This window comes from Manacus candei, unplaced genomic scaffold (assembly GCF_025592945.1).
Source record: "Manacus candei isolate 608988 ecotype Guabito, Panama unplaced genomic scaffold, ASM2559294v1 h1tg000035l, whole genome shotgun sequence".
Taxonomy (NCBI): Eukaryota; Metazoa; Chordata; class Aves; order Passeriformes; family Pipridae; genus Manacus; species Manacus candei.
The window spans coordinates 104,524-113,500 of NW_026138083.1; the positions used below are offsets into that span (position 1 = coordinate 104,524).

The 8,977-nt window shown below is 52.2% G+C and overlaps 1 long non-coding RNA gene across 2 annotated transcripts; it reads right to left on the reverse strand.

Annotated features, from left to right (window-relative positions):
* Nucleotides 1–478: 478 nt before the first annotated feature.
* LOC127473379 (uncharacterized) lies at nucleotides 479–8,478 on the reverse strand. 2 transcript variants are annotated; one of them, XR_007905426.1, is made up of 7 exons: nucleotides 8,350–8,478; nucleotides 7,724–7,848; nucleotides 7,273–7,402; nucleotides 6,662–6,791; nucleotides 4,963–5,094; nucleotides 3,886–4,461; nucleotides 479–1,413 (listed from the first exon to the last, which is right to left on the reverse strand). It is a non-coding gene; the product is annotated as an uncharacterized LOC127473379 (long non-coding RNA). The 2 variants fall into 2 exon arrangements; XR_007905427.1 differs by lacking the exons at nucleotides 479–1,413; nucleotides 3,886–4,461; nucleotides 4,963–5,094 and having other exon boundaries at nucleotides 5,766–6,791; nucleotides 7,273–7,848.
* Nucleotides 8,479–8,977: the final 499 nt, after the last annotated feature.

Consider the following 8,977-nt stretch of genomic DNA (forward strand, 5'->3'; position numbering starts at 1 on the left):
CCGAGCCAGGAGAGGGACCCCAGAGCCCCTACAGAGACCCCAGAGCCATTATAGGGACCCCAGAGCCACGATAGAAACCCCAGAGTCCCTACAGAGACCCCAGAGCCATTATAGGGACCCCAGAGCCCTCCAGAGCCCCTATAGAGACCCCAGAGCCCCTATAGAGACCCCAGAGCCATTACAGGGACCCCAGAGCCATTACAGGGACCCCAGAGCCCTCCAGAGCCCCTTGCTGGGTCACAGCCCCTCTTCTCCCGCCCAAACCCACCTTTCTGGCTGCAGCTGCTTTTCTTCTCTGGCTCCCCCTTCCTTCCCCAGGGAGCTTTGCCTTGTTCTTTGGCCAGGCTCCAGCTGCAGCTCAAGGGCAAAGCTGCAACTACAATTCCCCCTTCGGGTTTTTCACCTGAAAAACAAAGGCTTGGGCCAAACTCTGACCAGTCACTCGCTGAACACGAGACATCAAAGAGGGCACACAGAATAAAATGCATCCAACTCTAAATCATGTTACAATGACTGTCCACCCCAATCCAGCACTGACATTAAAAACCTTCAAGCAATCAAAAAGACCTCCAAACATCCCTTAGATAGAGAAAAGCACACCAGGAACGAATGCAAAAAGAAAAATTCCAAACAATGCTCAATTAAATAACCATGGACTGATATAAAACATGTTTAGGGAACTTAAACCACTTCTTCCCATTATTCTCCATCAGAAATTACCCTTATTTAAGTTCTCCTTTTAACACTTCATTAAAACTGACTTATTAGGAAATGGTTTGAACCAAACTTCATAACTTGATGACTCCAGGGTTTGTGCTCCTTGACTTTGGCCTGAAGGGGTTTGGAACACAGGCTTTGTTCTGGAGAGCTTTTCCCCAATCTACAAACCCTTCTGCAAATGGGACTCCCTTCCCTCAGGGTTCGGTGGCCTCTGGTTTTCCTGAAGGCTGGGGGGGATCTGGGAGCCAAATCCCAAGGGATCCAGCCCAGCTCTGCACACACACACACACACATTTCCAGCTGGTCACAGTCTCACGGGGGCCACCACCACTCAGCACATTTGCACACAAACAGCCCTCTGAGTTCCTGGCACTGGGTCTGATGGACTAAGAAATGATCAGTCTGGTGGTTTGCCCTCAGAGGAGTAAGATCCAATGATGCATTTCTATTTTCATGACAATATAACCTGGAAAACACAAACATATTTCTGCTTCATGTGCAATTTAAAATTCAAAGACACAGAAACATTCCTAGAGTTCAAGTCCCCAGGTTTGGTTCCAAATGTCACTCGGTCCCCCTGGGACAAGAACAGTGGCACACACGGACTCAACAGCCCTGCACAAGCCCAGGAGTGGGGGGGAAATATCCTTGAGAGCACTGCTGCATTTCAAAAAGAAGTCAGTCACATCAACTCTGTAACAAATAAAAAAGAGAAGCCAAAATAAATAACTGTAGACAGGGTATTAAGTACCTTGAGAATACCAATAAGAAAAAACTAAGAATAAAGGCATCTATTTGAAGTACAAAGAGTTTGGGAGACACCATTTGTTTGCCACAAAGCCTTTATTTTGTTGGCTCTTCTATAGTTAGAACCCAAACCTTACCCTCCCACAAAAAGCAGAAAACCTCTTCAGAGAGTTAGGAGATGGAGTCAGTTTGGATTAACGGGAAGAACATCTCTGGAGACAAAAAAAAGCAGAGAAAATAACCCCATCCTCAACAACAGAGCTGCCTCCCCACTGCCTGCCCCTGGACACTTGCTCTGGGGGTGACAGAGCCTGAAGTCTCCTGCCTAGTCCTGGGCAATACTTCCTGGGGACCACAGCACCACTGAGTTCCTAAAAATATCACAGCTTGGGCAGGTGCTTGGATTTTGTCTGGATTAACTCCCCTTCTTCCTTTCCAGGTGCTGCCCTACTCATTGTAATGGTGCTTGTACTCCCTGAGCCATTCCCTCCCCCATCCAACCATCCCTTGTGCCCTCTCTGACAAGGACAGTGGGTCCAGGTGTTCTGCCACGCTCCCAGGGCACAGGGGGGGACTGTGGAGCCACCCTCGAGGGGGGAAACGTGCCCTGCCTGCCCTGCCCAGGGAAAGGGAACTGCCCCAGTGCTCCCCAGCACAAGGCACCCTTGGAAATATCCACTGCAATGGGACACTCAGGGACAGCAACAAGCACTGCACGAGGCTGCTCTGGCACAGGACCAATTTTAGCCTCAGCTTTTCTCTGGACCACTTCACTTTGTTTGCCACCTCATCCTGCAGTCAGAACTTGCTGTCCTTGCAACCTTTCAGGGTGACCATAAATGACAGAGGCCTCTGCTCCAGCACCCACAAGGGCCTGATCCATCTGACAGGATCCATTTTTCCAGGGAATTCAAAGCTCCACCTGAGGACTAGGGTCTTTTCTCACCCATCCCTGTGCTGCAGCTTGGCCTCCATCTCACTGTGCTTTCAGTTCCCTCCATGGTTGAACACTGGCAGCCCTGGCCCTGGGCGGAGCTCGGCATCCTGATCCCATCCCTCCTGGCCCCCGGAACCGCTGACTCAGCAATGGAGGGCCCTCCATTGCCAAGGGCACGGGCCCGTCGGGGCTCACGGGGGGAGCAGGAGGGCGAAGGCTCCAGCCCTGCTGCTACAACCTTCCACCACTACAGCCAACAGAGGAGCCTCTCCAGCCCTGCCTCCCAAGGCATCCTCAACAAACCCAGCCCAGCTCCACAGGACAAACTGCTCCCTGTCTGCCCAGGCCAGTCTAATCCCAGAGGCTCCCAGGGTCATGCAAAACAACTGCCCAGGAGATCAGAGACCCCAGTCCATCTCTTCCTAGCACAGGTTTGGGTTAGTTTGGCAAACAGACCAACTGAGGAATTCCCCAATGTTTTCCCAGTTTGACCCCTGTCACACCAATCACCTTAACACTGCCAGTCCATAATTCTCCCTCTCTTGGGTTAAGGACTGAGCAAGTTGGACCTGTGTCTGAGCAGGACATGTGCAAACCAAATGCTGGGGACTGGAACACACACCTGGCACTCCTGCAGCTCTCACAGTCACATTCCAGAGAAAACAGCCAATTGCACCCTCACTGCTCATTTCTTAATCCCAATCCCACACTTGTTTGGCACTTGGAGCACCGCTTTTAGAACCCAATTACAGCCCATTAGAGAGCTCCCTGTCTAGCAGGGACAGGGACCCCTGGGATACTCTCAGCAATGCCTGAATCCATGGCAGGGACCTTGCTTTGAGCTCCCCAGGGCCGTGCACCCCGAGGATCTCCCCGAATAATCCTTTCGGTGCGCGCTGGAGTCCTCGGGGTGCCCCAACCCGGGGGGCACCAACAGCACTGTCCCTCCAGGGGGCCAATTTGGTCCTAAACTGCAGGGGGATCTTGCCTGTGTCCCAGACTGGTCCGGAGATCTGAGGCCCTTCCCGAGAAAATCTCGGTGCCGGCGTGAAGGGCCAGAGATCCCTTGGAGCCACGGGAGAGCAGGCACAGAGTCCCTCCTGGGGGGCAATTTGCCTGCCTGAAAACAGCTCTTCAAAGGAGCCTCTAAGACTCAGCTGGTGACTTTTAGAAGCCAGGCATTCCTTGCTTACAACACCCTGCCATGATCCCAGCCCCACGGGGGTCCTGGCAATCCGCTCCCAAAGGGCACACGGAGGGGTCTCCACTGCAGCTGATGGGAGGGGTCAGCATTACAGGAGGGCTCATTTTCCTTCCCTGCATTCCTGTTCCACATTCAGGACATTTCCCAACACTTATCACCATACACAACTACCCTTAGAAGGTTTCCAAGGGGCTTCACCGAGGGCCTTCCCAGGTCTGCTCTGTCTGGAGCCCTCCAAGTCCTCAGTGCCTGCCTGAGGAACCTCAACACAACTCACCTGCTTACACAGCAACTTGGTGCTGCTTGCCTGCTGCCTCACTTCCCTTCTTCCTTCTTTCTTCACCTCCCTTGCTTGGTCCCTTTCAATCCCTGGGCTCAGCTCTGTGCACTTTCCAGGCTCCATCCCACTGCAAAAAGGATTAGCCCTTGTTACATCTCAACACTCAGAGAGCATTCCACCTTTTGCCTTGACACTGGGCCATCAGGCCAGGGTCTCATTATTTAAAGCACAGTTTGACTCCTCAGTGACAACAACAGCTACAGCCCTGAATCCTAACACAGGCTGAGACACAAACACGGATGGGAACTCTTAAGGATCCACTTTGTCCTGCTCACCAATCAAAAGGAGCTTTCTGAACTCAAGAATAACAGACCCCAGGTCCTTTTACTGCAACTTTACCTGCTATAAATGTGACCCACCAGACCTGCAAAGGCCCTTCCCACTTCACCTGCAGGGCTGGCAGTGCCACCACTGGACACGGCCCCAGTGGCTGGGCAGGAACGGAGGGGCTGGGGCGTCCAATCCATCGGCCCAGGCGGCACCAGGAGTTCCTGCAGTTCCTGAGGGGAGAGCCTCAAGCCAACAAAGGATTAGGAAGAATATTTTAAACTTCAATGTGTCTATCTCCTGGAATATGGGGACTTTGATAAGTCCTACTGGTGCAACAAGGACACACTCAAGGCTATCTATTAAAAGGATCTACCAGCACTCAAAAGCTATCACTGTCCTTCTGTCAGGGGGAACGCAGCAAACTCTCTTTGCCAGGAGCCTCCAGGAGGACTTCCAGCTTTTGGGGCTCCCTTTTAACCATTTTTCCCATAACTGGAGCTGGGACTATCACCTGCCCTACAGGGGGAACAGCCCACAAAGTTCACCATCAGGGATGCCATTAACTGAAAGTCCCTTCTCAGGGGGGTCACTGCACACCTTGGCCTTTGTTTGCCCTCCCCACCAAAGATGCTTCCAACAGTTCTGACACATCTGGCAGACCCAGAGCTCTCCTCAGGGAATGCTTCAGCTGCTTAAAGGCTGCCCTTGCACCATCTATTCAAAAAGTCGCCATAACAGTCTTACCACACATCCCGAGGGAGCAATGCAGAGTCCAGCCCGTCCCACCATTCCCAGCAAGGCAGTTCATGGGCTGTCTGGGGCTCAGGGAGGAGTCACGGGGCTTCTCTTCTTCCTGCCTGCTTGCCCCATTTTCTCCTGCAAAAGCAAAGCTTTCTTGGCTTTCCTTGCTCAAGGAGATGCAAAGGCCATCTTTTAAATCCAATACTGGAAACTCCTCCAGGTTGTCATTCAAGGTGCTTCTCTCAGGTCCTGCACTAATCAATCATCTTGTCCACTGGTTTTCTTGGCAGGTTCTTGCATTCACGTCCTACAAGCAAACCAGGAGGAGCCAATTTAGCTGTTCCTGCAACCAATCCAGTCTGGCATTCTGATTTTAAAGGATACTGGGTTGGCCTTACCCATAGAGATCCCACATCAGGGGTAATACCTACAGGTTCTGCCCTCTTCCACTCTCCTGCAGCTCCACTGGCCCACACCACAGGAACAACTGCAGCTGCCACTTCAGTCAGGGCCTTGCTGCTGACAGGAGTTATTCCCTGCACAACAAGAGCTGCTGCTTGGACACATTTAGTTTCAGCAATTACAGTGTCAAGAGCCCCAGTTTTCAATTCCATTTCTGCCTCAACTTTTCCAGCCCATCACTTCCTAGCAGAGGTTTGGGTGAGTTTGGCAAAAGCACAAACTGAGGAATTCCCCAATGTTTTCCCAGTTTGACCCCTGTCACACCAATCACCTTAACACTGCCAGTCCATAATTCTCATTCTGCTGTGTTCAGGACTGAGGAAATTGTACTTGCGTCTGAGCAGGACATGTGCAAACCAAATGCTGGGGACTGGAACACACACCTGGCACTCCTGCAGCTCTCACAGTCACATTCCAGAGAAAACAGCCAATTGCACCCTCACTGCTCATTTCTTAATCCCAATCCCACACTTGTTTGGCACTTGGAGCACCACTTTTAGAACCCAATTACAGCCCATTAGAGAGCTCCCTGTCTAGCAGGGACAGGGACCCCTGGGATACTCTCAGCAATGCCTGAATCCATGGCAGGGACCTTGCTTTGAGCTCCCCAGGGCCAGGCACCCCGAGGATCTCCCCGAATAATCCTTTCGGTGCGCGCTGGAGTCCTCGGGGTGCCCCAACCCGGGGGGCACCAACAGCACTGTCCCTCCAGGGGCCAATTTGGTCCCAAAATGCAGGGGGATCTTGCCTGTGTCCCAGACTGGTCCGGAGATCTGAGGCCCTTCCCGAGAAAATCTCGGTGCCGGCGTGAAGGGCCAGAGATCCCTTGGAGCCACGGGAGAGCAGGCACAGAGTCCCTCCTGGGGGGCAATTTGCCTGCCTGAAAACAGCTCTTCAAAGGAGCCTCTAAGACTCAGCTGGTGACTTTTAGAAGCCAGGCATTCCTTGCTTACAACACCCTGCCATGATCCCAGCCCCACGGGGGTCCTGGCAATCCGCTCCCAAAGGGCACACGGAGGGGTCTCCACTGCAGCTGATGGGAGGGGTCAGCATGACAGGAGGGTTCATTTTCCTTCCCTGCATTCCTGTTGCACATTCAGGACACTCCCAACACCTGTTCCCATCTACACAAACCCTTATAAGTTCTCTGAGGGGCTCCATTGGGGGTCTCTGGTGGTCACCTGTGCCTGCAGACCCCAAAGTTCTCAGTGACCACCTTATCAACTTCAAGACAACTCACCTGGTTGTAGAGGAGCTTGGTGCTGCTTGGCTGCTGCCTCAGTTCCCTTCTTCATTCTTTCTTGACTTTGCTTGCTCAGTCCCTTTAAGTTCCTTGGCTCAGCTCCATGCACTTTCTAGGGAACATCCCACTGCAAAAACTACCAGTTCTTGGTACATCTCCTAACTCAGATATCAGGGAGTGAGGCAGAAATCAACTCATCCAGGGCACTGCCTCCAAATATTGGGACAAAAACACCATAACATTCCATGGCTCCCCTTGGCAAATCAACCCCAAACTGCTCAGACACAAACAACACCCTGCACACTACAACAATCTGGCACTGCTGGTTCAACCCGGCCAAGTCAGTTGGGAAACTACACAAGGTCAACTTCCTTCCAAGTTTCAGTTATGACACAAAAGTCAGGGAGATCACAGACTCCCCCACAGAGTTTTACTCTGAGGAGAGAAGGAAACCAAAGCCATCCCCAGGGCTGCAATAGCTCAGGCTCCCCAAAAGGCCCAGGGGCTTCAGGTTTCTGAGGGGCTTCACCGAGGGCCTTCCCAGGTCTGCTCTGTCTGGAGCCCTCCAAGTCCTCAGTGCCTGCCTGAGGAACCTCAACACAACTCACCTGCTTACACAGCAACTTGGTGCTGCTTGCCTGCTGCCTCACTTCCCTTCTTCCTTCTTTCTTCACCTCCCTTGCTTGGTCCCTTTCAATCCCTGGGCTCAGCTCTGTGCACTTTCCAGGCTCCATCCCACTGCAAAAAGGATTAGCCCTTGTTACATCTCAACACTCAGAGAGCATTCCACCTTTTGCCTTGACACTGGGCCATCAGGCCAGGGTCTCATTATTTAAAGCACAGTTTGACTCCTCAGTGACAACAACAGCTACAGCCCTGAATCCTAACACAGGCTGAGACACAAACACGGATGGGAACTCTTAAGGATCCACTTTGTCCTGCTCACCAATCAAAAGGAGCTTTCTGAACTCAAGAATAACAGACCCCAGGTCCTTTTACTGCAACTTTACCTGCTATAAATGTGACCCACCAGACCTGCAAAGGCCCTTCCCACTTCACCTGCAGGGCTGGCAGTGCCACCACTGGACACGGCCCCAGTGGCTGGGCAGGAACGGAGGGGCTGGGGCGTCCAATCCATCGGCCCAGGCGGCACCAGGAGTTCCTGCAGTTCCTGAGGGGAGAGCCTCAAGCCAACAAAGGATTAGGAAGAATATTTTAAACTTCAATGTGTCTATCTCCTGGAATATGGGGACTTTGATAAGTCCTACTGGTGCAACAAGGACACACTCAAGGCTATCTATTAAAAGGATCTACCAGCACTCAAAAGCTATCACTGTCCTTCTGTCAGGGGGAACGCAGCAAACTCTCTTTGCCAGGAGCCTCCAGGAGGACTTCCAGCTTTTGGGGCTCCCTTTTAACCATTTTTCCCATAACTGGAGCTGGGACTATCACCTGCCCTACAGGGGGAACAGCCCACAAAGTTCACCATCAGGGATGCCATTAACTGAAAGTCCCTTCTCAGGGGGGTCACTGCACACCTTGGCCTTTGTTTGCCCTCCCCACCAAAGATGCTTCCAACAGTTCTGACACATCTGGCAGACCCAGAGCTCTCCTCAGGGAATGCTTCAGCTGCTTAAAGGCTGCCCTTGCACCATCTATTCAAAAAGTCGCCATAACAGTCTTACCACACATCCCGAGGGAGCAATGCAGAGTCCAGCCCGTCCCACCATTCCCAGCAAGGCAGTTCATGGGCTGTCTGGGGCTCAGGGAGGAGTCACGGGGCTTCTCTTCTTCCTGCCTGCTTGCCCCATTTTCTCCTGCAAAAGCAAAGCTTTCTTGGCTTTCCTTGCTCAAGGAGATGCAAAGGCCATCTTTTAAATCCAATACTGGAAACTCCTCCAGGTTGTCATTCAAGGTGCTTCTCTCAGGTCCTGCACTAATCAATCATCTTGTCCACTGGTTTTCTTGGCAGGTTCTTGCATTCACGTCCTACAAGCAAACCAGGAGGAGCCAATTTAGCTGTTCCTGCAACCAATCCAGTCTGGCATTCTGATTTTAAAGGATACTGGGTTGGCCTTACCCATAGAGATCCCACATCAGGGGTAATACCTACAGGTTCTGCCCTCTTCCACTCTCCTGCAGCTCCACTGGCCCACACCACAGGAACAACTGCAGCTGCCACTTCAGTCAGGGCCTTGCTGCTGACAGGAGTTATTCCCTGCACAACAAGAGCTGCTGCTTGGACACATTTAGTTTCAGCAATTACAGTGTCAAGAGCCCCAGTTTTCAATTCCATTTCTGCCTCAACTTTTC